This window comes from Equus quagga, chromosome 10 (genome assembly GCF_021613505.1).
Source record: "Equus quagga isolate Etosha38 chromosome 10, UCLA_HA_Equagga_1.0, whole genome shotgun sequence".
NCBI classification, from domain to species: domain Eukaryota; kingdom Metazoa; phylum Chordata; class Mammalia; order Perissodactyla; family Equidae; genus Equus; species Equus quagga.
Window position 1 is genome coordinate 15,341,819 of NC_060276.1, and position 26,196 is coordinate 15,368,014.

Genomic DNA, 26,196 nt, shown 5'->3' on the forward strand with positions numbered 1-26,196 from the left:
AAACAGGCCCTGCCCTTGAATTGCAGCTCCATTAAGGTTCTACTTAAGCGTACATTGCACCCAGAGACGCGAAGATTCATTCCCTAGCACCGATACACGTTCACGAAAGCTCTGGGACAGATATTTCTACTTTGTCACGCGGGCTACCAGGATGCCTCCCTCCCAACCACAGAAAACAGAAGAAGAAAAACGGGAGCTCGGGATGATGGAACAAAGCAGCGAGTGGGCACCGTATCGTCAGAACTCCAGGTTGACGCTCTGGGCAGGAGTCCCTGAAGTGGTTTACTGAAGGCCTACTGTGTGAGCAGTGGGAATATCATTGCTTGCGAAATGGAGTTGAGTGAAGTAGGTGAAGCTGACAATTCCCAACCACTACGCGAGCATACACTTATGGTCAAACGTACAAACAATATGAATAAAACCTTAAATGAAGTATTACTTACATTTGTCCACGTGCCTTCTAGTTCTTGTCCATACGTACCTACCACTTTACAAGGTTATAATCACAGCACACATACAATTTTGCATCCTGCATTTTTTAGTAAGGCTGTATTATACAAATTCTTCCATATTGTTTTGTAAGTGTCAAAATTATAATTTTGAACAGATTCGTGGAATTCCACCACAGAGATGTATCATAATTACTTAACTCAAAATATCTATTGAATAAACGAACCATTTCTCTAATGCTGGATGTTTCAATTCTTTCTAATTTTTTGTCCTTACAAAGGACACTGTGAGGAATACCCATAACAGACAGCTGTTTTCTTCTTTTCTTAGAACAATTTGTTTCTTAGAACACATTTCCCAAAATAGGATGACTGGATCAAGGGGTACCAATCTTTGTGACTTTCGCCATATATTGCCAAATAATGTTCCAAAAGGCTTTTTTATCAACTTATAATGCTACCAGCAATGAGTAAGTGTTTATCAGTTTCAAGGCTATCATATTAGCATTGTTTTTTTTGTTTTTGTTGACTTAATAGGTGGAAAATGTACCCTGTTGCTGTCTGAATATGCTTGTCTTTGCATACCAGTGAGGCTGAACGTTTTTCCATGCATTTACTTACTTTGTGATAAAACATGAATGTCTTTTACTGGTCCAACTACTGAAGAACTCATTCAGCTAACAGTTATGAAGCATCTACCATGTGCCAGACCTTACAATCTATATGGGTTCTGTGCATCATATGGAAATTAATTATCTTGCCAAATTTACCGCAAACTTTCCCTGGTGTGTTTTCATTACTTATTTTTTCCAACTTTATTGAAGTATAAATTAACAAAAATTGTATATATTTAAGGTATACAACGTGATGATTTGACGTATGTATACACCGTGAAATGCTTACCACAATCGAGTTAAACAGCATGTCCATCACCTCAGAGTCACCAATTTTGCGTGTTTGGTGAGAACACTTGAGATCTACTCTCATAGCAAATTGGTATATATTTAAACCTGTTGATCTTCCTTTCTGACTTCTTCTATCATTTTGTAGCTTACAAGGTATCTCATATGCAAGGATTTGATAATTATCCTATTTTCTGTGGTCTTACCCTGTAAGTTTTCTAAGAGTCTCATAAATATATTCTCCCAGAATTATAAAATTGAAAGCTCTAATCCCTACTTCGTGATTCTTGAGCTTCAAAACATCTAGCTTTTTTACTAGAAGCCCTGAATTTAAAACAAGTTTTAAAATACAAGTTAGATTTATCTTTTACATAGGCTTGGTTGTACTAAAAATAATTGAGTCTTTTAACTTACCCTGCGGCAACTAGAACTGAACTCAGGTTTATCTATGATGGTTCAACCCAAAATAGCCTGGCTAGGCTCTCCTCTGTCTCAGGCCAAAGAAAAAGATATTTACAACCATCACCGCATGACTGCTCTTTCTTAGGACTGCTTTAGGGTCGAATCCCTTGGCTACTCAGAGAGGGGGGTCGTCAGACTAGTAGTGGGCGAACCTGGTGCTTGTTGGGACTGCAGACTCTTAGGCCCTCCCCCATACCTGCTGCATCAGAATCTACATGTTAAAGTTTGAGAAGCACTGGGGTAGACCGCAGGATTCCTCCAAACTCTGCTGATGTTCCTTCTCTGAATCAGACATCATCAGGAGGGATCCCTCTCCTCAAATGTTTACCCTCGACCCTTTGAATGCACCCCCTTAAAATGAACATCACCCAACATCGTGTACCTGAGTATGAACAAGTTGTGTGGGGTTGTTTTTTTTGTTTTGTTTTGTTTTGTTTTTGGTGAGGAAGATTGGCCCTGAGCTAACATCTATTGCCAATCTTCTTCTTTTTTCTTTCGGAAGATTGTTCCTGAGCTAACATCTGTGCCCATCTTCCTCTATTTTGTATGCGGGACACCACCACAGCATGGCTTGATGAGTGTGTAGGTCTGTACCTAGGATCTGAACTCTGAACCCTGGGCCGCTGAAGAAGAGCACACAAACTTAACCACTACAGCACCACGCCAGCTCCAATGAGCAGGTATTCTGAGAGAAAGGATGGCTCTTAATTTGCAGCCTCAATTTCATCTAGACCTGGGGTTGAAAACTCGCATGCCTGTAAGAGCCAAGCAGGTCTTATAAAGGAGTAAAACATTCAGATAATGGCAAGTGACCCTGTCCTTGGTGTCAAGGAGTATCAGAGAGTGGTGGAGACTGTGGCACATTTCAGAGTTCACGTTCCATCTAATTACAGCAGCTATTTGGCTCCAGCCTTTGTTGCCACAGGAACGCAGGCTCAATGTTGCCAGATCTTCTGATATTTCAAGAGAAGCTGAAAACCTGGACTTCTTCAAAATGCGAAATCTCTCAATTTTTAAATGCTAGCAATTCACTTAAAATTTTAAAAGAACACCTCTGCGTGCCAGATCCAGCCCACCAGTTTGAGACCCTGGTTCTAGACTGATGATTTCCAAACTCTTTAAGCCTGGGCAAACCATCTGTGCAGATTTTTCATGCTTACTGCCAGGGCACCAAGAAGAGAGGTCACCTCAATATTAATGGCACAAGTCGAATCACTATGAACACTGTATTTTAAAATTTTGTGTTTTGTGAATATTAAAAAGTGTCAAATCAATAATGAAACTGACCATATGTCAGGGATACAAATATTTCCCAGGTGTGGAAGACTGTTCAATTAATGAACAATATTTCACCACTACAGAAACAAATACACAGAGCGCCCAGCTCAAGTATGCGTTAAGAATTACGTTGTGTTCAAGTTTTTGCTCCAAATAATTCCGTAGCTAAAGGGCAGCCAAATGGAATAATTTCATGTTCCTGAATTGTAAAGTTTACCTGTGATAAACGCTGCATTAAACACAGAATGGGATACGTTATCATTTAAAAAACCAAAATATCCTCATGCGGAAACCGCAAAGTCCATTTCCCTAAACTGTTCAATTATTCCAAACAAACGTTAAAAAAATAGAGTGTGAAATACACAGCTTACATCTGGTTTTGTGTGCGGAGCAGTTGGGTGCCAGGCACAGCTGCATCCCCAGCAATTATCGCATATTTTATTATTTGCACATGCTTAAATGGAGGTGGCATACATCACAGGCTCAAAGAGCACAGTGGAGACAGGAACTCTGAATTGTACCCATGAACCCATACTGGTGTGCTCAATACTGGGCAATTTAATTAAAAAAGGAAAATCAATGTTGAGTTTCCTCATCTGCCAAAGGGAAAATAATCTAGGGATGCCCTATACTTGAAGACTATCAGACCAAAATGTATTACTCTTTTTGTTTTGCTCACTCCTACATTCCTGGCCTGGAACATAGTAGGGCTGCATGAATGAATAACTAAAAGGAAGAAAGACCTCAAGGTACAAGGGCATGGTGACTGTTGAACCATTTTACATCCGTTCCATACATCTCTATCACGGGGAAACAGAATTTAACAGGTTCTATTTAACTGACTCCCCTGAGAAACTCACTGCTCTAAAAGAAAACCCAATGATGCTAAATTTTGGTCAAATTAAAGCTATCATTGGGGTATTCTTAGTATCACAAAACCGCTTCAAACATGTGTTCAAAAAACTTCAATTGAAACGTTCCATTTTACAAGAATACAGTCTTGTACACACAGTTTCTGTCGAAGTTTTCTACTGATGAAGTGTGTCAAAGCTACAGATGGCTGTGGAATTACTAAGGGCAAACAACGCCCGTGAATGGCCTCGGTCCGCCGGCCAGCGTTTGCAACGAAGGTGGTGGGAGGACGTTTTACCCTTCTGCGTATCTCCTTCAACAATCTAGCCTGTTTCCGTGGAAAAATCAAAATAAGAGCTGTGGAAGGGCACAGAGCTGAAACCTCCGCTCTTTAGACAGAGCACCGTGCTTTCCAGCTGTGCCCTAGGGCCACCGAGGAGTGCGCGTCACAGCCTCCTCCTCGAGCCATGGCACTTCGGCTTTGGTGTTCTCTGCTGGGGTTAGGTGTGAGCTTTGATCAGAAGACAGGTTTCTCTCACCAAAAAAAAAAAAAGTTTGAAAACAACCGTTTTACGTAAAGGCGGATAGCTATGTCACAGCTTAGACCTCAAGATGTAAGAGTCGCTCTCTGGCAGCTGAACGAAACTGCTGAAGCTTTTGTCCTCGGGCCAGTTTAAGCTCCAGGCTCTGGGAAGGACTTCTGACTACCCCCACCATGGATGAGACCAATAAAACTCAGATTAAACACTTCCAAAAATCTGTCCTACGTTTTTTTACTCTTTAAGGTTTAATATATTTAGGTATTTGAATATATATATTTTTAAAATCTGTGAAGAATTCTGCAGCAAGCAGACGTAACAAAGCCAATTATCATCACCTGGTGAGCATCCACCGTAAGAGAACTAAAAAGACCTACACTGAATGAGGGACTGTGCATGGAGGTGGGGCAGGGTGGAGCGGAAGGCACAAATGTAGCCACCTTTTGGCGGCTGAAACTGGGAATGCTGACTGGTCTGGCGCTGGCAAATGGTACACCCTGTCTTGTAAATACATGGAGACTGGGGCCCCTTACGTTGTGCCTGGATGCGAGTCCCTCCTTTCATTACTTTCAAAGGCGAATGTCCCATCTCTCAAAGAGAGACCTGAGCAACCCTCAATCGTCATGGAGTATCCACAGACCACTGTGGCTAACCCAAGAGGACAGAGGAGGCCTACCCACTGCATGGCAAATGAAAGGGCTGCTCAATCTCTAGTGAGAGCAGCAATGCCCTGAACTTTAGCACTAATCTGAAAAAAACGTGCTGGCCCATGCTCACGTCACTCTTTGGGTTCCCATCACCAGATTTTGCAGTGGCAGTCCCACACCTTGGCTTCTTTCACCCCGAGGCATACAGGTTGCTGACAGTTGATTGGTGAGCCCAACCTCCTCACGGCTATCAGCAGTCTCTTCCCTCCACCCCAGGACTTGCTCCATGCAGCTTTCCTGCTCCCTACTGTCCAGCCTGCGACATGAGCAGAGCTTTATTTTCAAGCAGACCTTCTAACAGTTCTGTTGTGCTTGGCACATTCAGTTTTCATGCCCTCAAATTAAAAGCAAATGAGATTTTTTTTTTCCTTTGAAAAGGCCTCCCCCAGAGAGTTAACGTTTAGGGTAAACAGTGATATTGGTTGGGTCAATTAAAAGGAACCCTCCTAAACTACTGTACAAATAAAGCTTTTGGTACAATTTCGACCTTAACACCACAAATTGGAAGGCTGGAGATCAGCGGAGGAATTTGTGGCAATTAGTAAAACTTACCTCACACTGGATGTGTGGAGAATGGGATGTATTCTGCAAGGGCTGGATACGGTTGACAACTTCCGACGTGCCTAAGTAAGAAAAAAACGAGAATCAAGAGGCAAAGTTACCTTTTCAGAAGAAAAGTTAGAAATTCGAAGAAAAATCAGTCAACTTCCTTTGAAATGGCTCATGGGAACACATTCTCCCCTGTATGTACAACTTTTAAAGTTAAAGGAAAACTGCCAAGATGTTCTGCGTATTTCCCCAAATGTCTGTTTATCATATAACATTCGCCCCGGCAGTGGATCTGGCCCCTCATTATCAAGCTGTATTAGCTCGAACACTCAGCATTGTTAAGCGGAGTGAGCTCATGGCCTATTTCGGTTTTAAATTAACATTTGGCAATCACCCTGGTAATCAAAACAAATGACTCAGTCGTTTAGAATAGATTTATTAGTTGAGCCCTTTTTTCCCCTCTTTTAACATCTTTAGAATATTTTGCCACAGGAGGGCTCAGATCCAGACAAAATGTAGAGCACAAGTCACCAGAGGAATATTTAGAGGCGTTGCCATGGAGACGAGGTGCCTTGTGACTGCTGAAGTTATCTCCAATCAACAACAGGATTAGGATGCAGGCTGCTTGGGCAGGTTCATCCTGGTGCGGATGGTTCGACATCACTAGGAAACAGGTGTGCCCTGTGCATTTCCCATCACCGACAAAGACAGTACACCCTGACGTGCTGCCCTCCCCGTGTCCACGGGGCCTCCCCACGGCACAACCACTGCCTCACCCGCCCCCCATTATTCAGAAAGGACTGGCTGGGGCTAAGGAGAAGGGAAGTGTGATCACTGTATTATGCCCAACGTGTGAGATCCTGAAACTCATACCAAAAGCACTTTCATATCAACTGTGAAGTGTACACAAGCAAATGAAATCTGAGGAAAAGACAGCTCCCTGGAGGGGGGGGGTTCTGTGCTGTCCTCTACTCAATCCCCCATGCCCAGAACAGTGCCTGGCACACAGGAGGCTCTCAAGGAGTATCTATGGAAGGAAACAGGACAAACGTAAGCCAAGGAGGACAACCAGGCTCGCAGCCGCCCCCCACCCGAACCAACCGCTCCCAGGCTGATCATCAAACAAGCAGTGGTTACAGTTTAAAAAAATGTTAATGTACTGGAAAAGAAACAGCTGGGCCACTTAGTTCAACAGGCTAATGAGTTCATCTGTTTAGAGAGCTTAATGACAACTGTCATAGTTGAAAACAACTCTTCCGAACTCAAAATGGCCAAGTCTGCTGACGATAAGGACAGGGTTCTTGTCTGCCAGGTCAAAAGCCCAGGGGAAGTCGAATTTGTGCCAGGAGCAAAGAGCTAACTTTCAAAAGCGAATGTTTAAAAGTGACTGACTTCAAAAGAACACCTTCTAGTCCTCTTCCCACCTTTACTTAAGTAGAGATAATACTTTCATATTCTATCATATGAACATGCACTATTTATTTCATGTTAGGTCTCCTTGGTCTCACAGGACTTTTAAGTTTCTTGGTGGCAGGGGCAGCAATCCCTTACTTATTTTCTATCTCCCAGTGCTTAGCATGGTATGTACATACAAAAGGCTATTCTGAGTCTTATCTCCCCCCTCCCACACCCCACTCATAGGGAACTCACTGTTTCTAGAAGGTGCCACACCCTTTCATGCAGCTGCGGTGAGCATGCAGCATGGCACAGCTGTTCACAGCAAGGGCGCCAGAGGCAAACTGCCGGGGGTCAAAGACTGGCCCTGCCTCAGCCTCACACTCGCCTCATACTGGTAGCCGACCTCACAGAGAGGCTGTGAGGGGACAAGAGGGCAGCGCCTATAAGCACTGTCCGGTGCCCCACGCTAAAAGGTACTCACTGAATTTCACAAGGTTGTAAACTATCATAATCTTAATAAAAAGTTAAAAAAAAGGTACTCACTGAACAGCAGACATGCAATCATCACTATTATTATAGCAGGCTCACAGAAAAATGTTATCAAACTTGGATAACGATTTCACATGCTGCCACAAACACTTGGCACCAAATATACCCCTCTGTAGATTCAATGCAACTGGAACTTCAAACCTGACTCCATCACACTCTACCCTTAATATACGATTTCATTTTGCTCACCCTTCCAGAATTGATTTTTCCTGGAGATAGATTTGATCCCTACCGGGTTTTCCTTGAAGGAATCCCATCCTCTACTTAAAGAAGGAGAACAGCTTCCTCCTAAGAGCCCAGCCCTGCCAGTCCCTTCCCGTCTCCTCTCTGTCTGCTCCCCACCTCTCCAAGTCCAGGCTTTGCGAGGTCCCTCGGCAGTGGGGAGCGGGGAAAGGGGCAGAGAAGTTGTCTTTTAGTAACCACACCAAGAGCCTGGGCTCTCCTTTCCAGAGGAAGTCCTTGCATGTCATGTTCCCTGATACCCTCCAGAGGGCAGAAGAGAGAAAGGCCCAAAGGCTGAGCGGGCAGAGCTCTCACACTGGGGTCCAACTTGGGATCCTGTCAGAGGTGTCTTGTGTTCCACAGTTCATGGATTCACCATTAAGAACTAGTCACAAAGAACGATAAAAACGTACAGCGAGATTTTACCAGCATTTGTATCTCCGTTTCACTTTATTGTCTGTGGCCCACTTAACATTTAGTTGGAGTTGGGAGGATCAAGACACTCGTGGCAGGTAAAGTTGTGTATACTTTTTGATCTGCAGTGTGTACCTGTGGCTTTGACTAGACATAACACAAATTGTGCTGACGATATTGCGCAAGTCAAAGAATAAAAACAGAACAGCAGCCAAACACACTGGGTAAAACATGATGACAGCAAAGAAATCCAAAATAAAACGCAAACGCTTTAGGGTCGGGGTCATGCTTTAAAATAAATCATGTTAATCGCATCCCACCCTGACAGAATTATCATAAGTGAAATTAGATAAACCATTTACATTATTCCAGAAGAAGCCAGTAGCCATGTTCTAGCGACATTTAACATACACAATGTTCTCTTTCAGGTTTAACAACAGTATTGTGGTCACAGACACTGGCGACCCCATCACTACTGACAGACAAGCTTAAACAATCTCCAAATCACCAATCAATTGGGCGAATTATGTGGAAAAATAAAACCCAGAGACAGCAGCTGTTTGAATGAACCTAAAAGACCAGATGAATCAATCAAAATGGACGAGCCCCACAGATTCATCAACTCCTCTAAATTCTTTGAATGTGATTATCATGGTAACCGTTTCTTAATCATGTCCTTCAGAATATTTTTCTCCCACCTAAGACACCAAAGGGTGGTGAAGCCCAAATATCTTCTTAATTAGGCACACTTGTGATGGTTACGGACGGCTCAGACTTCTCATTTCTCCTACTTTCATACTTTTATTCAAATGCTTACACTACTGTGGTAGTTAGAAAAACTGGTATATGCACCGTTCAAAACACATTTAAATGTTATGATAAAACACAATAATAAATACAAACGAGATGGCCACTGGCTCATTTCCTTCAGCAGAACAACTGATAAACTGGCTCTCATTCAGCAAAATGATTTATTGGTATAAATAAATGGTTCAGATGAAACATACATTTTTAATAATTTCAAAATAATCAAGATCTGCAACATAATCAAATCTTTAACAATATATTAACTTAATAAATAAAAACAAAAGCATATTATGTTACAGAAATACAATAAAATCTAATTTTATGTTCTTATATTAAGATTTAATATTGAGTATATCACCAGATATACTCTATAGTACGTCTGGAAGATCATTTATTCTGTGCAAGTTTCCACATTTAATTTTATATAATATAATCATAACCTTCTTCACAATTTGGAAAGAGAAAGGTTTTATCCTTATTCAGTTTGGGAAAAGACAGGGTATACTTTTACAAGGTATCTACTAGATATACTACACATTTAAAGTTGTGATCTGTCTAGATTTTTACAGTTCCTTTAGAAATCCAAAAAGCAGAGTTTTACCTGAGTTACAGTGGTGAGCCATTTTTAAACCTTGCATTGGAATATATATATAGCCCTTTAAAATATTGAATTTGCTTTCATAGGTTTCCAAACTAGTAAGTAACAAGTGTCTTTCCTTCTGGATATGGCACAACCTATGAACTAACACAAGGTGGAAAGGCGAACAGTGTTCCCACTGTGCTCCAAGCAAACATTAAGAAGCTCTTTCAATGAGCCACTTCTGGACGCAGATTTAAATAATTTTTTGGTCATAAAGGGGGGGATAAGAAATAAAAATATATTTGTTTATATTTTGACTGGAGTATTAAAACATTAAGAATACTTTTGCAAGAAAAGCAAAAATAAAAAAGTGAGACTATATCATACTAAAGAGTTTCTGCACAGCAAAGGAAACCATCAACGAAATGAAAAGGGAACCTACAGAATGGGAGAAAATATTTGCAAATCACATATTTGATAAGGGGTTAGTATCCAAAATATATAAAGAACTCATGCAGCTCAATAGCAGGAAAACAAACAATCCAATTAAAAAATCGGCAGAAGATCTGAATAGACATTTTTCCCAAGACATACAGGCACATGAAAACATGCTCAACATCACTAATTACCAGGGACATGCAAATCAAAACCACAGTAAGATATCACCTCACACCTGTTAGAACAGCCATTATCAAAAAGACAAGAAATAACAAGTGTTGGTGAGGATGTAGAGAAAAGGTAATCCTTGTGCACCGTTGGCGGGAATGTAAATTGGGGCAGCCACCATGGAAAACAGTACGGAGGTTCCTCAAAAAACTAAAAATAGAACTAGCATATGATCCAGCAATTCCACTTCTGAGTATTTACCTGGAGAAAACGAAAATACTAACTGGAAAAAATATATACATCCCCATGTTCACTGCAGCATTATTTACAATAGTCAAGATATGGAAACAGCCTAAGTGTCCACTGATGGATGAATGGATAAAGAAAATGTGCTATATACATACAATGGAATATTATTCAGCCATAAAAAGAATGAAATCTTGTCCTTTGGGACAAGATGGATGGACCTCGAGGGCGTTATGCTAAGTGAAATAAGTCAGACAGAGACAGACAAATACTGTATGATCTCTCTTATATATGCAATCTAAAAAACACAAGCCCATAGATACAGAGAACAGACTGGTGGTTGCAAGAGGCGGGAGGGTGGGAGAAACGGGTGAAGGGAGGCAAAAGGTTAAAAAAAAAAAAAAAGACTATAGTTATTTTTCCATATATTTCGTTGCATAATTGCTGGCTAATGAGCTCTATGAGAATGAAGAAAAGTAAAAAAATACAACATTAAGAATACCTAAGAATAAAAAAGCCATCAATAACAGAATAGAGGAACATAAAATTATCAGGCATTAGGAACAAATGAGAACACAAAAAAACAAACCAAATGGCAAAACCCAGCAAGAAAAATGGAGCGGCAAATATTTGCTAAAGTCAAAAGGTAAAACCTTGAAATTCTTGTCCTTTGCCCTAATGTTCAATGGTATTTTTGTTTTGTTTTAAAAATACAGAGATTGATGTCCTTTCAATGACTATTACAGCAGCTCCCAAATAAAACAAATGACAAAATAAAAATTCACTTAATTGACTGATAGGCTTGAATTAGTCATTGCCAAGTTTGCAACTTTCCCACAGCTCCAAGCATTCTTTCGTTAAGGGAAACAGGATTTTTCCCTGCCATGATGACCGCGGGTAGCTTTCTTGGTGAATACAATTCTGTATTTTTATATAACTCACTGGGGACTACCCGCTCCCCGAATTAGAACTCCTCAATCAAAGCAACGAGGGACAAAGGATGAGTACAGATCCATAGAACGTGACAATTCTGACAGATGCATCTAGACAGCACCGGCTACCCCAGAAGTCTCAGATGAACTCCTTAGCCAAGGACATTCTAAGCCGGCCCTCACTCCCAAACCATCACCCAATCTTGTCCATTCGTCCTGCAAAGAGCTTTCATACTTTTCCTTCCTTATAATTTCATTTCAACAATCCTAATTTGGCCCATCATCACTTCACACCTAGACTACTTCATCGGCCTTTTTAACTATGGACATGCGCCCTTCTTCATATAGCTTCCAGAATCATCTTTCAAACAGATCACTCCCTTTCCCCCTAACCTCCCTCCAATGTGATCTAAAGGCCACATTTCTGGCATGAAATTTAAGGCCTTCCAATCAGACTCAAACCCACTTTTCAGCTTCCCCATACTCAGTTCTGGTGTTGGCTGCCTCCCTGCCTCTGAGGTCTGTCACCACTGGAGAATACAGGTACTTTGGCTCATGCCACCCTCCCCTAAACCAGCGATTCTCAAATTGGCTGCACCCGGGGAGCCAGAGCCACTAGTGACATCTGGGTGCACTCCCTCACCCCCCCGCAACAAGCTCCGCTAGATGAATGTTGTATGCAGCCAAGTTTGAGAACCACTGCCCAAAATTACCACAGCCCACAGCCGTCAAAGTGTAGGGAGCATCAGAATCTCCTAGTGGGGGCCTGGCCTGGAGTGTAGCGATTAATTTCATGCACTCCACTTCAGGCAGCCTGGGGTTCGCCAGTTTGGATCCTGGGTGCGGACCTACACACCACTTATCAAGCCATGCTGTGGCAGGCGTCCCTCATATAAGGTAGAGGAAGATGCGCATGGATGTTAGCTCAGGGGCAGTCTTCCTCAGCAAAAAGAGGAGGCTTGGCAGTGGATGTTAGCTCAGAGATAATCTTACTCAAATAAAAAAAATAAAGAATCACCTAGGGGGAGGGGGTTGTTAAAACACAAAGTGCTGGGCCCCATCCCCCCAGTTTCTGATCCAGTAGGTGTGTGGTGAGGTCCATGAGTTTGCAGGTCTAACAAGCTCCCAGGTGATGCTGATGCTGCTGGTCCAAGGACCTCACTTTGAGAACTACTGGTCTTCAGTTGTAATTAGCATAATGATATAGTATAAATATATGTACCATATATGTCTAATAATAACTTACATGTACACTTCATTTGGCAAAAGGGAATGTGCCATGGTCTGGAATCTCTTCTATTATGACCTTGTACTGTTGTTTAACTTTTGAACACATCTGTTTATGAACCAACCCACAGAGTGTCTTACAGATTATCTAGTCCGACTCCCTTTTTATAAACTGAGACCCGAGAGAGAAAGTGATTTGCCCAAGGGATGAGATGGTTCTTGGCAGAACTTGGGCTAAGATACAAAACTCCTGACTCTCCTCCTCCCCCTCAGTTCAGGACTCTTTCTACCACGTCCTTAACGCATCTCTAACAGCTTCTCCCACTAGAATGGACATTCCTTGCTTGAATAGATCACTTTTGCTTTTAATATTCCCCACAGCATCCTGCAGGCCTAGCAAAGTGCCTTGCACATAGAGTAAGTACTCAATAAACGTGCTGATTTCATTTTATGAAGTTCTCAGCCTCATACTTTATAAGCTGGGTTTGGCACTGCATGAACTGTTTCCTTAAGTGCTGGCAATTGGGCAGCCCTGCTCCAATCCATTAGCCATAGAGGAAATTCTTTACATCAGCACGCACGCTGCCTGCATCTGCTGTAGGGACACTAACAAACACATGAAGAAAAATTACAGGAGTTTTCAAAGTGGAAGGAGTGGGCCAGCCCGGTGGTGCAGTGGTTAAGTTCACAGGTTCGGATTCTGGGCGCTGACCTACACACCGCTCATCAAGCCATGCTGTCGTGGTGTCAGCAAAAAGAGGAAGACTGGCCACAGATGTTAGCTCTTCCTCACCAAAAAAAAAAAAACAAAACAAAAGTGGAAGGAGCGATATGTTTATAAGGTGACACAATTCAACTTCCAAGTTGTGTGTCAGAAAACGTTTACAAAGTACCCTAAGTTCCATTTTACACCTAACAAGCCAGCGCAGCAGTAAAAACCTGGCAGTTAGGAAAGTCTAAAGCACACTTCGCTGGTGGTTTGAATACTTAGGCCAATGGTCCTCCAACGTTTTTGTGCTGAGGCTCTGCCTCCTTGTTCCTTAACAGAAAATACACAAGTAACTGAACTGAAGGTAAAGAGGGGAAGAGAGACAAAAAGGGGCCAAAGGGTGGTGAGAAGCAGTTGGGTGAGCAGCAAGTGGCAAGAGGATGTTGTCACATACCTGCACAGTATGCCACTGCCACTAGACCTCCCCGGGCCTTCCAGCAGCTTGACTGGAGGGAGAAAGAGCACGACCATGCCAGGCCTCATGGCTGACTGAGCCTGTCTATACCTGTGATGCGAATACATTATGATCTGGTCAGACCGTGACCTTTGCTCTCTCTGCAATGGACAGGAGCTGCTGCACAATGAAATCAGCTGCAGAGCCTGGTGTCGATCGTGAAGGCGACCACGAGGAAATGCACTGGCTGTGCCACCGTGTGGTTCACCACCGGCACAGAGTAACCCGTGATCCTGGCAATGGGACTGGAATCCCCAGGCTCCATCATGGATTGTGACTCGAGGGAGAGGTCATTTCTGTCCCTTCTCTTCTCCTTCCCCTGTTAACGTCCGCGGACCCTAACAGAGGGAGGACCACATGCATAGTCAATCAGGCAAGGAGTGAAAGCAAGAAAAAATACATAAAAGTTTGTCTAATAACGGGTGTGACAATGAGTATACATAACAGATCCATACACAAAAGTTGAATTCTGATACACAAAGGAAATTTAGTAAGTTAAATAAGCGAACTCTATAACCAATTCCCCCTTTTATTAGTATTTTTTCAGGTAACTGGATGAAGTTTTTCAGCCTGGGTCTAACCGCAGACCGGAGGGACACATTCCATGAGCAACCACATCCCCAAGAGATCCACCCCTTGAGCGATCGCCCTCATTTATGTTCCAACCCTTGGTGCCTTGGCAGTTTTCTCTCCTCCAGGGACTTTATCATCACCATAATGGTTGCTTGTCTCCCTCAGTCTCAACATTCCTCTCTGACCTGATTCCCTCTCTGCTTACCACCGCCTACCAAAGAATGTTCTATTTCACAGGCAGCTCAAGAAAGCAACAGATACTTGTAGTTGCTCACAACAATCACCCCATTCCAATATACAGAAACTATTTACAATAAGACCTTAAAAACCCTCATCTTTTCACACGGGTCTACTGTAGAGCTGGCTACACCGAGTTCTGGCGTTAGGTCTCTGCTACTACCAGCTATGCAAGAGCCTTTGGCCCAAAGCGATCAAACTCCGACCTGGATATTGGCTCAAAGAGTTGGCATGAGCTCATCAACTGTCACTGTTGCTAGTGTTACCACAAATGCAAGAGTGGCAGAAGAGCTCACTGGGTTGTAGGGGAGGGAATTTGTCAAGTCTGGGGCTCCACTCCACCGCAAAGATGGCATGATGCCCCAGTGGTGGCAGATGAAGTCCCAACCCAGTGCTCACGCTGACCTGTCCATACTTCATATTAGCATTCACTCTGTGTTGTGCGTTCTATAGATTTTGATAAATGCTGAAGGGTTTTAAGAAAATCCTTTACAATACATTCTGAGGAGCAATAAATCACCTTACTTCAATACAATTTGAATTGCTTTAGTTTTGTAAAAGGAATTTTCACAGGAACATTATAATGTAAATCATTCATTTCTTTCTCTTTTTTTTCTCTTTTCCTTTTTATTTTGGTGAGGAAGGTCTGCCCTGAGCCAATCTGTGACAATCTTCCTCTATTTTGTATGTGGGTCACCACCACAGCATGGCTGAGAAGCAGTGTAGGTCTGTGGTCAGGATCCGAACCTGCCAACCCTGAGCTACCAAAGCAGAGGCTGCGAACTTAAGCACTACACCACCAGGCCAGCTCCCCATTCATTTCTTTTTAATGATTCACCATTTTAAAGACTGTCTACAACACAGCCCCACAAACATACTTAACTTTGATAATCTGAAAACCAACGATTCACAACTCTCAAACCTCCAGCACAGCTCCAAACCTGAAAGGAGTTTCAAGAAACTACTGGACCACAAAACAAAAAGGAAAAGAGCCTCCAAGACGCTATCTGACATGTTGGAATTTGTCTACTGATGGCTCGGTCTGAAGATGTTTAGAAAAACAGCTTTGTCGGGAGAAAGCAGAGCAGTGTAAGAGAAGTAGCATTAGGAGAAGAAAAGAAAGGAAGAGGAAGAAAATCAGGAAAGGAAGACAGGGGAGGGCAGAAACAGTAGAAATCAGGAAGACACATGGAGACTAGATGCAGGACACAGCAACAGCAATGGCACGGAGAGCCAACTAGACACAAAAAACAGTGACACGAATTTCTTTGAGGGAGTGAGGAAGGGACAAACTGCGTCTCAATACTATAGCCCTTAAATTGCCTAATTATTCCTTCAATTGGATATGTCAATGAGAAAGTAACATTTAGCATTTTTTTTTGAGGAAGATTAGCCCTCATCTAACTACTGCCAATCTTCCTCTTTTTGCTGAGGAAGACTGGCCCTGAGCTAACATCCATGCCCATCTTCCTCTATTTTATACGTGGGACGCCTACCACAGCATGGCTTTTGCCAAGCGGTGCCATGTGCACACCCGGGATCCGAACTGGCGAACCCCAGGCTGCCGAGAAGCAGAACGTGCGAACTTAACTGCTGCACCACCAGGCTGGCCCCACATTTAGCATATTAAAAGCTTGATTTGCACATGTGCAAAGATGGTACACCTTCCATCCACAGAAAATTCTCATGAAACCTGTTTCAAATCTTTTGGAAGCTTCAAGGGATAGGGTTATTCCTGTGTAATGATTATACGCATACGCTAGCTGGAGGTATAGATATATATAGATGTAAAATATTTATTCTCATTTTTCATTTTTACTTTATGAATAAGTGTGAAGCACAAATCAAATTATTTTATTTGTCCTGTTCTTGGGGAATTTGACATCTCACCGTAACTACTTCAGAAGAACATATACCACCTTTCCATTTTATCAGAGTTGCTTCTCTCCATCCAAGTATGTAATGAGTCTGTTTAATAAGGATGCTGTAGTTTACTTGCAGGCAAAATTCTTAAGTACTCATCTTTAGGCAATCAGGAAAAGGTTCTAGGAAGTCCTACCTGGAATCTCCTTGTAATACTATTTTGTCTTAAACATAGAGAAGAAAATTGCATTTTAGATATACATCTAGTCTTTGGAGAGAGAAGGATCCACAAACTTTCAAATCTAAGTTTAGAATGTCGTTCTCCCACAAAAGCCGATCACTGGAGGCCTGTGGACGGGGCAGAGGGAAGAAGGGCCCTGTGCAGAGGGCCACATGAGAACTTCGGGGGAGTGATCAAAATCTTCTACAGGTGACTGTGGCAGTGGTCTCTTGTGTTCATACACCTGCCAAAACTCATCAAATTGTATGCCTTAAGCGGATGCAGTTTATTGTACATAAACAATACGCAATAAAGTTGACGTTAAATTATCTTGACAATCATTCCATAACGTAAATCAAATCATCACATTGTACCCTTCAAATACATACAATTATATTTGTAATTCTTCCTTAATAAAGTGGGGGGAGTGGATACTGAAGAAGTGGCTCTAACCAGGGCCGACTGACTGCTTTATCTAGAGTTGCAAGTATAAACTTCCCCCTCCTATTAGTTTGTCGCTTGGTTTCTTTCTTTAGCGGGGTTAGGTGTGCTTACTATGTTGGACAATTCCTTCCCAGTTCCTTTCTTCCAAGGGGCAGAGCATCTTGTGGCCTAGAAGGGAGGGGCCTAGGATGTGAACATGTGAACTGACCCTGGCATTTGGAGATGCAGAATCTGTGACAAGGAACTTAGCGTCTCCTTAGGTTCCAGAAGCTATCTGGTCAAGGGCTTTATCATTTTATGTATTTTAAACTACAATTATTTACAGGGTGTTTCTTGAAAGCTGTTGAAAAACACAAAAAAATTAATTCAAATGTCTAAATCCAATATTATGGCTTAGTGATATAAATATCTGGAGACTTTATAATTTGTTTGTGTATGTCTGTGCACACTGTTTAGTCCCTAAGGAACCGGGAGAAGGGTGGGGTTTGTGGCCAGCCCCGTGGCCGAGTGGTTAAGTTTGCACGCTCCACTTCGGCGGCCCAGGGTTTTGCCAGTTTGGATCCTGGGTGTGGACATGGCACCGCTCATCAGGCCATGCTGAGGCAGCATCCCACATGCCACAACTAGAATGACCCACAACTAAAAGTATACAAGTATGTACCGGGGGGCTTTGGGGAGAAAAAAGAAAAATAAAATCTTAAAAAAAAAAAAAAAGAAACCTGGGGGGACACCTGTGACTTCAGTCCACCTGGCCAGCCGCAAGTGCAGACAACTGCTTATGTCTATTGGCAGACGCCAGCCATCAGCTTCACAAACAAGAATGATGTGTAAAACCGGAGCTGGCATGGATTCACTGGAAAACCAATCCTCAACGTCCTCCTAATAAATCACACATTTGAAATCTGATAGGAGTCAAGCAGCCTCACCCACACTCTAAAACTGAAAGTGAACGACAAAACTTATTTATGAAGTACAGAAACCTAGTTTTGTACCATCCTAGTCAATACAACCTTGATGACAAACCTCTGCGTCCCCAGCTAGCAGACACTTCCCTCAGTATTGAAAAGTCAATTTAAAACCTTGTGGATATTACGAATTCTTTTGATTAGAATGTCCATGGAACATTTTATGTCTTGGAATATATATAAGATCCAGAGAGTTTTTATGTGGAAAAATAAAATATAAATTCGACAAGCAGCAAAATGCTGACAGCAAAGACTTAGTTTGATCGTCCTTTTCTTCTAGGTTTCACTGCTTTAAAAAAAGCAGTACACTTGTATCTTCTAACGGTGCACTGGATACCCGTAGTAGCTCAAATATGAAGTACAAGCAAATCCCAGTGGTTGAAATAGAGAGGATACCTTAATTTTAGGAGAGAAAGACAGCCTAGTAGGGGAAGCTGGAAGAGCTCGCTGCTCGCTGACAGTGCACGTATTTGTTAGCAGGCAGTAATGAAGAACAGGAGCGAAACCTACTGAAGAACACACCCCTAGGCGAGGCTACAATTTTCTCATTTGTTCGAATAGTAAGCCCTTGGCAATGAGCATCCATATTCACTATTTCACGTAGCTTTAGCATTTGCTGGGGCCCTGGCTGCAGAGAAGGGATGATTTTGTGTTCACAGGTTTACATGTATATGCAGCCTGTGTAATCTCTGTGCATATCTTGTTTAAGTCTCTTCTATCAGTGACATTTCCGTATCAAGGAACACCAGCTCTTCTCACCCCACGCCTGCTCGGGGGAGAACAGCTTTCCTGCCCATCCTAGGCTGAAAAACAGACCCGCCCCAGTCCAGGCTGGGGTAACTGTCTTGCTGATAAATGGGGACGGGGGAAGATGTACCAGCAGATGCACATGATGATGTGGATACACCCAGAGCCCGGAAAAAGGAAAGCGGGCAGTCAGCTGGACGGAAAAAGAGGCACTCAGAGTCAAACACACACACACACAAAGGAGACACAGAGAGAATGACCCACACAACTACAGAAAGAAACAAAGAGGGGCAGGGAAAGAAAGGGAGGAAAGTTTAAGAACTTATTTTTTAATAGTGCCAGATTAAAACAACCACCATGTGTATGTGTGTGTTTAATGGCATCATAGTGCCAGCATGGGCTACGATCTGTTAACTTTCTAAGTTTGGAAGCAGAAGCAATCTTTAAAATTTCTTTCCCACAATTTTAACAGACACCTCATTTTATAAAGAAAAAAATACTTTCATGCTGGAATAGCTCTAATTGTGGTCTTCCAGGCTAGCACGTGTAAAGACTCTTAGAGAGTCATTTTTCATTTCTGCGACTACAGGTGGTTCTTGCCCCATGAGCTGGAGGAAATGAAACTGAGGGCTAGATGCCCGAAAGAGGTTCCCTACCACGAAAGTTCAATTTCAATAAAGCAAATAATATGAAAAATTCTTGCACGGCTCGCAACTGCTCTGGTCATTTTCTGAAATTTGGAAATACTTGGCCTTTTTGGTTTCCTTTAGTATAGTTAAATACTTCCACCGTGAAAGCTTGTTCTTTTGAGGGACAGGCCAACAAAAAGTTCTTGATTGTAACGACTTTTTAATCAGGAAATAAAAATTTACCTAGGTATGGAGGACCTAAACATTCAAACCAGAACTCCGTCATTAACAAATTCTATGACCTTGGAGCAAGGGCTTGACCTCTTGGAGCCTCAGTTTCCTCCCGTGTAAAATGAAGGGGGGTGCGGATTGACAGCCCCTTCTAGCACTGAAATTCTATTACTCAAGTTGGAGGAGGAGGAATTATAAGGAACTCACCTGAGGAGGTCACAGGATAGTTTTCTAACTTCCCAGCGGCCTCCCATTTCACTCCTTGTGACCCTGTCGTCAATCTAGAGATGCAGCACTAAGTCAGAAAATCTTTTGGTAAACTTTAAAAAAATAACATAGACTACATTTCTAAGTTGGAGATTTTGCAATGGACTTGAGTCAACCATTTAAAAAATCACTGTATTTTAAAAAGGAATACTCATGTACTGAATAACGACGGTTCGGTCAATGACGGACCGCATATACGACGGTCGTCCCATAAGTGAGTACCATACAGCCTAGGAGTGTAGTAGGCTACACCATCTAGGTGTGTCTAAGTACACTCCACGACATTCGCATAACGACAAAAATCACCTAACAACACATTTCTCAAAACGCATTCCCATCGTTAAGCAACGTATGACTATACAAAACACTGTCACTAATTTTTGGGTGACGGATTATAACTCATTTTTATTTTCTTCTTTAGGCTTTTCTGTATTTTCTGAATTGCCCTCCAATGAAAAAGTACCACTCTTATCATTAAAAAATTAGATTTTCAAAAGGATTAGTGCATTCTTGCAAGTTTTATCAGATCTCTCAAGTCTATTCTAAAATCATTGGTGGGGGTAAAAAATCAGGCTGTATCACAATGCGTGTCCATACCCAGTGGCTGATTACCCAAGTGGCTGATTGCTGCAGTCGGAACCATTATTATAATCAGAATCTAGGGCTCACAGTCCTGTGTGGAAATCAAAGCACGCATTTTATCTAAATAACATTTCTTTTTTTTCCCAGCATCCTGGCCCTTGAGAATCATGGTTAAAATTCCTTCCCAATTTAAAGTAAATGAAATGAAACATGAGGTCCTTCTTCTACCCACAAAAAGAAAAAAAAAAAGCTTGCCAGACAAAATATGATTGCTATTGGGCTTTTTATTTTTCCTCTTTTTATGCTGTAAAACACAACACATCAAAACTTAAATATTTAGCTCTGAAAACAAAACACATCCCCCATATGGAAAACACAAGTATTTATTTGATGACGTTTATTATAAAAACAACTGACATGGCAAACACAAATGTTTAAAATGTGTAAAAAGACGACAAAACGAAATGCTGTCGTCACTAAGTTCTATGGGACAGTCGTAAAAAAAGGTAAAGGGGAAGCTGCTGGAAGGATACACACACAGTCAAGTAACTTCCAGGTTCACGGTCATCAAAACAGTGTTTGAAAAATTCAAGTACGATAGTAAATGAAGTTCTCCAAAGTGACAATCTCGGTCTCAATTTGGGGAGATCTCTAGAACAAAGTCCACGTGGAACTCAATTCTTATCAGTTAAGGAAGGTGCAATGACTCACCTCTCCATTCGTTCTCTCCCGGCGTATACTCCATCGTCTCCCACACGTCACCTCTGAAATTACTTTTTACCCAGGACCAGTTACTCAGCTCTCTGCAGCATGCTCCTCTACTCAACCCCCTCCGGCAACCCCCAAGCTTTAGAGCAAGCAGCCAGGGACAGTGGCTCAGTCGCGGGACTTTTCAGTTCAAATCCCAGCTCTGCTTCGCATCAGCTGTGCAATCTTAGAAAGTTACTTCACTAACCTCACCTGTGAAATGCGCATCATACGCACCCTGCAGAGTTGCTGCGAGAATCAAATTACATAACAAGTGTAAACTCAACTAGCATATTTTCTAGAACTACAGTAGGCCTTCGAGTAATGTCCGTTCCCTTTCTAGCCCTATTCCTGGCCACTCACTCCAAGTATGACCAAATTTAACATTCGTGGTTTTAATTACTCTCAAGCAAGCTCAATGGTATATAGGACATGCAGTCATTTTAATTTTGTTAAGTAAAATTTTGAATGGAGCATGCCACAAGGGAGACAGTATGACGTTGTGCTTCAAAACCATGAACTTCTAAGGAGTAAGATAATCTTCACTTTGATGTCTACTTTCAGCCTGGACCAGCTGTGAGACCTAGGGCAAGTTACTTTACCTCTCTGAGCCTGGTTCTTCATTTATAAAATGGAGAGAATTTACAATATATACAAGTGCCTGGCACAGAGCAAGTACCATAAATGATAGCTGCTATTGGTCTTTTAATTAATAACTAGTTACTGTTAAGACAAGTGAAGTGACTCCAGCCAACTTCTCAGTCACATCAAGACAGTTATTGTTTTCCACTCTCCTAAAATACATTTTACTGCATTTTCTTCCTAAGGAAGATTGGTCCTGAGCTAGCATCTGTTGCCAATCTGCCTCGTTTTTTTTTTTTTTGCTTGAGGAAGATTGTCACTGAGCTAACATCTGTGCCAATCTCCCTCTACTTTATGTGGGACGCCACCACAGCGTGACTTGATGAGCGGTGCCAGGTCCATGCCCAGGATCTGAACCCGCAAACTCTGGGCTGCTGAAGTGGAGCATGCGAACTTAACCACTATGCCACTGGCCCCTATATTTTACTGCATTTTGTAGAGGAAATTACATCAACCTCAGTGCTATTGACGTTTTGAGTCAGATCATTCTTTGTTGTGGGAGGCTGCCCCGTGCACTGGCCCTACCCACTAGACACCAGTAGCACGCCCCACTCCAAGCTTGTGACAGCCAAAAATGTCTCCGGACATTGCTCAATGTGCCCCGGGGGGCAAAGTTGCCCTGGTTAAAAATCAGTGGTCTAGCACTCTCCACAAACAGGGGAACCCTCAAAGATCTCAGGAAGCGGCCCTGCAGGAAGGCAAAGGTTCACTCAAGTTACTATTTAGTATTACTTGCTCTCTGGGCTCCATCACCCATTTTTTTTTTTTTTTTGAGGAAGATTAGCCCTGAGCTAACTGCTGCCAATCCTCCTCTTTTTGCTGAGGAAGACTGGCCCTGAGCTAACATGCGTGCCCATCGTCCTCTACTTTATATGTGGGACCCCTACCACAGCATGGCTTGCCAAGCGGTGCCACGTCCGCACCCAGGATCTGAACCGGCGAACCCTGGGCTGCCGAGAAGTGGAACGTGCGAACTTAACTGCTGCACCACCCGGCCGGCCCCTGCATCACCCATTATTATCCACAATTCAATGCTGGTCACAGAAAAATAATTCTTTTGGCCCAATTTGCTGTCAGCAGACGCTTTAAGTCATAGGAAGGAATGCTGGCCTGGCCATCTTCCTCTCATGGCTCAATACAGTGACACAAAACGCTGAACTTAAATCTCAAGAAATCTGCTATGTCCTATCTACTTTACATAAAACTTATCTTTTCAAAAAAGGCCACAGGCCTTAAGATGACTTATAAACTGCGTTATTACCCAAAATGAAAAAGTATGTCTTAGTTGGGAAGGTGAGAGAGAATACACGCAGTGAATAATTCCCTGGAAAGAAGCGACTCACTGTTTGTGCGGGTGAGGCATGAGTAATGCATGTGAAGTGTTATGTTAATGTCCAAAAGACTCCGGACAACTCTTGAGTATTCACAACAAATAAATTCACTGCCTAGTTTCCATTTTCATAACCACACCAGAAGGCAGGAGCCATTTCTTATCCTCTGCGTATCCTGCACCCAGCACTCAGCCTCCACGGAGGCGGGCACTCGGTAAATGTTTGTTGAATAAATGAATGGTCATACATTCTGCTTAATTAAATACTCCGGTGACCAAAAAAAGAAGCTTTCTGTGCTCTGGTCCAACAGCAGCTGAAAGAAAAGATCTTTTAAGAGAAAATAATTACAGTCCACTCTCTTTTACCCCAAATCCAAACAACTGGAAAGTTCAATTAACCAAAAAAATTTTGTAGGCAAAAGTTGGGGAAAGCAGCCAAATAGATAAGGCCTAAAGTTCAAGCGAGCACGAACATTTGTTCAACTCCAACAAGGTTATAAAAGCCAAAGCTGCTGGCACCAGAGGGGAAGAGGCGGGGGGTGGGGAAGGCGACCCGGAGGTAGGCGAACTCAGGAGTCAGGAGTCGGGAGCAGAGGGTTAACTTCCATCCCTCCCACTGTCATTGCTTTTAAACGTTAAAACTTTAGGAGTGGTGGTCAATTTCTTACACAGAGGCTTGATTTACAAATTCCTTTTCTAATGGATAGTAGCAAAATCTTTAAGAATATTTTGAAAGATATTCGGTCACACTTTTGTTCATTTCTGAACTTTGTTCATCTTTTTTCCCTCCACTCCCACAGGGCAAACAACAGGTTCTCAAAAAGCTGGGTGACAGACACGCCATTTACTCCTTTTGTCTGGAGAAGCTTAAAGCCCACCACTCATCAACAGGCTTCTCTCTGTAAAAGACTTCACCCCTCTCAGCATCCTACTCAGAAGCGGAAAAACAATCAGACTTAAATTGTATTTTTATATGCACTATTTTTAGATTGTTGTGTGTGTATAGAATGCGTATCACATTAACATTATAAATGGTGCATACAACAGTGCTTATTTAAATGCATTTTCGTCTATCTTTGAGACCAAAAATCTGTATTTCCAGTTTAGCATCGCCAGTAAACAAATAAAATAATCTTATTTAAGCGGTCCATTAGATTGATACATACTAAATTAGCTCCAATGCACTGGTATCACACAAGAGGAATTTTGCCCAAGTAAATCTTACACAAATTTTAAGTTTTACTCGAAAACCTAGACTTGGTTGAGAAAAACGTGTTCCATCTCCAAAAACTCAATATGGGAATGGTAGGCTTGGAATTTCAAAAGCCATCTATGCTCACAGAATCTATATGGTAGTCTTAGACTACACACCTTTCGAGGCGGTTTGCACAAATCATGACCTCTCTGACCAATTTCCTGTTGCATAAAGATCATATTCTGCTCTTAAAAATGTTAAACAAGCATTTTTAAAGACTGAAGATAAAGACCGGGTTAGAACCTTCCGTAACCAAAATGGGAAAGCACTATAGCCTCACCACCTTAACGACCTAGGCCTTTTTAACACTTGTTCCTCTTAAGCAAATGTGAGCACGAGTTTCCAAAGGCCACAGTTTCGTCCCAGGAGCCCTCGCTTCCTCGGGGTAAAGAACCGGGAGGGTTCTGCTCCTGGAGAAGGTGAGCTGGGGAGGGCAAGGCTTTGCAAACGTCCAAGGGGCCCATAATTTAAACTTCTATTCTGCAAATGTTCCCACTTCCAAGGAACAACATAAAATTTACATTAAAACTGTCTTAATCAAGATAAACAAAAAAAAATTATTCCTGCTGCTCTATAAACTTGCCATAGATTTGATAACCCAGGGAAGAATTACAGGCAATTACAAAATGATGGCTCCAATTAGGAAAACTGGATCTGTTCCAAATTCAAATCAAAGGGGGCTCAGATAATCCCGATGGAATAATTTAAGTGACTATAGAGGACTTCAGCAAAGACATGCGTTTATTCTATTTCCACCTCTTCTGAAAGCCAAGCGAAATGGTACTGCGATGCATCTCTTGCCCTTCAGGAAATTCAAAAACCAAAGCTGGTCCCCTTAATAAAGCTTAGTCTCTTCTTTTCCCAAGGGGTCTCCCGTACAGGGTTTTTGTTGTAAAGGGCAATCAAAACAACCCTGAGAAACTCGCACAGTCCCAAATGCAGAAAATAACCTAGCACTGAACACGAGCCACGCACAGTCTTCCCTCGCTGATTTTCAAACCTCTACCTCGTCCCGGACGACTGAGAAGAGGCCGCGAGGAACGGAAGAGAAAGAAACTTCGAAAGCAGAAACCTCTCTCCCAGAGCCTAGAACAGACGGCACCTTGTAGGGATTGCGTGCTTTTTGAGACGGAGAGGTCACACCCTGTAGTTTTGAAAATCCACCATCTAAGGCTCAGCCCACGTGACAGAACCTTCCTCTTGCTTCTCTAGGTTCCACGCTGGAGCTGAAATCCCTCGCTCTCCCCCCCCCCATTCGCCAACCCCTCACCACCCTCTTAGAGAGAAGAGCCACAGCGGGCCCTCCCCCTCCCTCCTCATTCTCTCTGCACCCCACCCCCACTCCTCCAACCACCGCCCTCCCCCTGCATCCCCGTCGAGTAAACCAAGAGGAGCCCCCTCGCCTCCACTCCCTCTCATCCCCGACCCCAGCCACCCTCGTGGAGCAAACCAAGGCAGGGCCCCCCTCACTCCCTCCCCAGTCCCCGCCATCCTGGATGAGAAACCAAGGGGAGCCCCCCAC

At 42.6% G+C, this 26,196-nt stretch overlaps 1 protein-coding gene across 2 annotated transcripts in view; it reads right to left on the reverse strand.

Moving 5' to 3' along the window:
* Positions 1-25,699, reverse strand: part of FHL1 (four and a half LIM domains 1) — a 57,648-nt gene extending 31,949 nt beyond the window's left edge. Inside the window, exons 1-2 of one of the 2 annotated variants that reach the window (XM_046673457.1) lie at positions 25,681-25,699; positions 5,742-5,812 (exon numbers count right to left, since the gene is read on the reverse strand). The gene's annotated coding sequence lies outside the window, so the exon portion shown is untranslated. Of the gene's footprint in view, positions 1-5,741; positions 5,813-20,058; positions 20,118-25,680 lie in introns of those variants that run through there. The other variant, XM_046673456.1, reaches the window with a different exon arrangement.
* Positions 25,700-26,196: the final 497 nt, after the last annotated feature.